This window comes from Lithobates pipiens, unplaced genomic scaffold (genome assembly GCF_037356315.1).
Source record: "Lithobates pipiens isolate NorthernLeopardFrog02 unplaced genomic scaffold, aLitPip1_a1.2 Scaffold_30, whole genome shotgun sequence".
NCBI classification, from domain to species: Eukaryota; Metazoa; Chordata; class Amphibia; order Anura; family Ranidae; genus Lithobates; species Lithobates pipiens.
The window spans coordinates 44865184-44869415 of NW_027507791.1; positions in this window are offsets into that span (position 1 = coordinate 44865184).

A 4232-nucleotide genomic window follows, 5' to 3' on the forward strand; every position below is an offset into this window, starting at 1 on the left:
TTATGTGTACCTTTTTTCTTCTCTTTAATGTGACTGAATTTGAAGGGTCAGTCCTCATAATGGGCACAGCTGGTGTACAGACCTGGGAACTCAGCACAGGGATAGTGGAAGCCCCTTATAATGGGCACAGCAGGTGTACAGACCCGGGAACTCAGCACAGGGATGGTGGGAACCCCTCATAATGGGCACATCAGGTGTACAGACCTGGGAACTCAGCACAGGGATAGTGGAAGCCCCGTTAAATGGGAACAGCAGGTGTACAGACCCGGGAACTCAGCACAGGGATGGTGGGAATCCCTCATAATGGGCACAGAAGTTGTATAGACCTGGGAACTCAACACAGGGATGGTGAGAACCCCTCATAATGGGCACAGCAAATGTACAGACCCAGGAACTCAGCACAGGGATGGTGGGGACCCCTCATAATGGGCACAGCAGATGTACAGACCCAGGAACTCAGCACAGGGATGGTGGGGACCCCTCATAATGGGCACAGCAGGTATGCAGATTGGGAATTCAGCACAGAGATGGTGGGGACGCTTCATAATGGGTACATCAGGTGTACACACCTGGCAACTCAGCACAGGGATAGTGGAAACCCCTCATAATGGGCACAGAAGTTGTATAGACCCAGGAACTCAGCACAGGGGTGGTGGGAACTCTTCATAATGGGTACAGCAGGTGTACAGACCTGGGAACTCAACACAGGGATGGTGGGAACCCCTCACAAAGGGCACATCAGGTGTACAGACCCAGGAACTCAGCATAGGGATGGTGGGAACCCCTCATAATGGGCACATCAGGGGGTACAGACCCAGGAATTCAGCACAAGGATGATGAGAACCCCTCATAATGAGCACATCAGGTGTACAGACCCGGGAACTCAGCACAGGGATGGTGGGAACCCCAAATGTTTTGAATTGTCACCAAAACAGGAATAGACATCTTCAAGTGGGAACACTTGTTCTGTGACAACTGTCATTGTCCTCAATTCGGAGAGATTTCTCTCTCTTCCTGTTGTGTTTACAGGATAGAAAGTAAAGGGAAAGCTCCCCAATGGGACATAGATGGCACGAAAAAAAAAACTAGGGGTTTTAACCCGAAAATGGGGGGGGAATAAAAAAAGTTCAGGCTTTAGAATTACTTCGGACACTAGGTGGCAGCATAGCACGTGTCTGTAATGTACTGTTAAAGGGCTTCTAATCCTCCCTGCTATGTTCCTCCTTGCTATTGGTCTGGACACGTGAGCTTCCATTATCACAACGTGACACATAATTATGGTCAGGGCATGTCTGAGCCGCTGAGATCACGATTTGGAGTGTGTGAAGAAATGCAGTAAAAATACCCCTTGGCATATGCAACGCTGTCACCAGGTGTCATGGAAAAAAAAAACCCGCATTAAAGTAGAACTCTGATTATAAAAAGAGCAATTCGATCTGAACTTCGGGCAAAGACATAAGTATATTCCTTACTCACACCTCCCAACATTTTGAGATGAAAATGAGGGACACCTACTAGCAAACGTATCTAGGCATAGGACACGCCCCCCGCCACGCCCCTTACAGGGGAAATAATTTAAAAAAAAAAGGTTAATTAAATCCAAAAGTGCTATTACCACCACTACTTTACCTTTTATATTGGCTTTTAAAATTGACAAATGCCGCAATTTAGAATTTATATAAAAGGTTTAGCTCCTGGAAACACGTTTTAAAAGTTAAAAAGTGCATTTTATATACAAGTGTATATAGCTCAGACCAAAATGAGGAGGAAAGCGGGACAGAGGGATGTTGCTCCAAATCCGGGACAGTCCCTCGAAATCCGGGATTGTTGGGAGGTATGCTTACTAACCACGATGAATACAAATCTACTCTGTGTGCACTTTTCAAACCCCATTTATTGCTGTGAAAATGAGCAGTGATGTCATCACTGTGCTAGACATAGCCTGTGCAAAGAGCGGTGGGAGGGGCCTAGCAGGCTCCACCTTTAACAGTAAACTACAGGGGGGGCGGAGACAGGACCGGACACCTTGCACATGGAGAATGAGCAGAGCTGTAGGACATGCCCAACAGGCTCCACCCACTACGGAAAACTGCAGGAGGGGGGCGGAGACAAGACCAGTCACCCTGCACAAGAAGAGAGAGCAGCAGTGAGTGGTCTTCATTACAGGAAAAGTCTCAGACTGGATTACTGCACAGATATGGAAGAAATACACAAAGAAAACCGAGATTCAAGTAGAATACATATAAAGAATGCATTTCGAAAATATTTTCTTATCCCGGAGCTCAGCTTTAAAGGTCAAAGTAGAAGCCAGCTTTATAGGACAGAACTAAGGAGGGGTGGATCAAGGGAGGTATAATAACCACATACATACCCAACCATTATAACAAGGTCATGTGACTGCAACCTGTCTTTAAGCCGCGTGGTCTGCCGCAAGATGAGCCGTCCTTCACTTATATCGGCACTCCTGCACATGGCTGACGTAAGACGAAGTCGTGACCGGGAAGCAAAATACCGCAGGATCTTCTTGGTACATTGGATAGGTAGGTGTGTGCTGGTTCTAACTACACCCACCCTCCCTAATGCCTCTCTAATTGGTTGATGTAAACCCTAACAGAATGACATTTCGTTGCGTATGATGGGCACAAGTGGCTGCATATGATGGGCACAAGTGACTGCATATGATGGGCACAAGTGTCCTTGGCGGCTCTCCTTCTCAGCGGGAAGCAGCAGCTGCGGCTCCTGTGTCTGCTCGGCTCCTCAGGCTTTCCCCGCCGTGTCTACTCTTCCGCCAAAGTATTAGGCATCCAATAGAATCGCCTAATGCTTTGGCCAGTTGGGAGACAGGTCTCACTGACCTGCCTGCTGATTGGCGGAGAGGAACATTAGTGTGAAAATAGCGAAAATGAATTTGCTATGCCATACAACAGGGTGGGATCGGGACGCAGTGCTCTGCAACTGGAGCCCATCCTATTTTTAAGCCTATTAGAGCCTCTGGCTCTAATCACGTGCTTCAAAATACACACCCCCCACCTATCCCCGCCATAGTAATTCATGTGTCCGGCGTCCAGAACGGGGCTGGGCACATGAGTAGGGAGGGCAGCGGATGTGTTGGGGGGGGGGGGGGGCAGTGCCCGTACGTCCACAATGCACGGGCTACCACTGCCTCTGATTGTATTCTTTTTTGCCGGCACACCACACTACACTCTACCCACAAGCTGCATCCCACCCCTGCTTGAGGGCGGCTGCCCCTCCTGCCCTCACCCTTGTGCCCTCACCCTTGTCCTGGCACTGCATACACTGTGTAATATTTTACAATCTCTTTAGATTCACCAAAACTATGGTAATATGAGTCTATGATCAGTTTATTAGTCATGCCTTGGGTAAACATTGCAGCAATACATGTGCTTAAAATAATTGCTGGTTAGATTTATAATTTATGAACAGACTGTTGTGGACAGCTAATAATTATAATATGTGCAGAGGCACCTATTCATTATATAGATTACATTGTTGGTAATACAGAATAGTAAGAGTGATATTTATGTTTTTATTATTATTATTTCTTTCTTTAAATTTGATTTAACCGCAGCTTTCCCTCCTTAATACACTCACCGGTACACCTTGCTAGTACCGGGTTGGACCCTTATTTGCCTTCAGAACTGCCTTAACTTTTCATGGCAGATACAACAAAGTGTTGGAAACATTCCTCAGAGATTTTGGTTCATAGTGACATGAAAGCATCACGCAGTTGCTGCAGATTTGTCAGCTGAACATCCATAATGAAGATCTCCCTTTCCACCACATCCCAAAGGTTCTCTATTGGATGGAGATCTGGTGAGTGTGGAGGCCATTGGATGGAGATCTGGTGAGTGTGGAGGCCATTGGATGATATCTGGTGAGTGTGGAGGCCATTGGATGATATCTGGTGAGTGTGGAGGCCATTGGATAAGATCTGGTGAGTGTGGAGGCCATTGGATGAGATCTGGTGAGTGTGGAGGCCATTGGAGGACAGTGACCTCATTGTCCAGTGGTGAAATGATTTGAACTTTATCCTGCTGGAAGGAGCCATCAGAAGATGAGTACACTGTAGTCATAAAGGGAGTGACCGATTGAGCATCATTCAGTTACCACGGCTTACCTGAGTATTGTTGCTGACCATGTCTGACATGGTCAGCAACAATACTTAGGTAGGCCGTGGTGACTAAACGATGCTCAACTGGTACTAAGGCTCC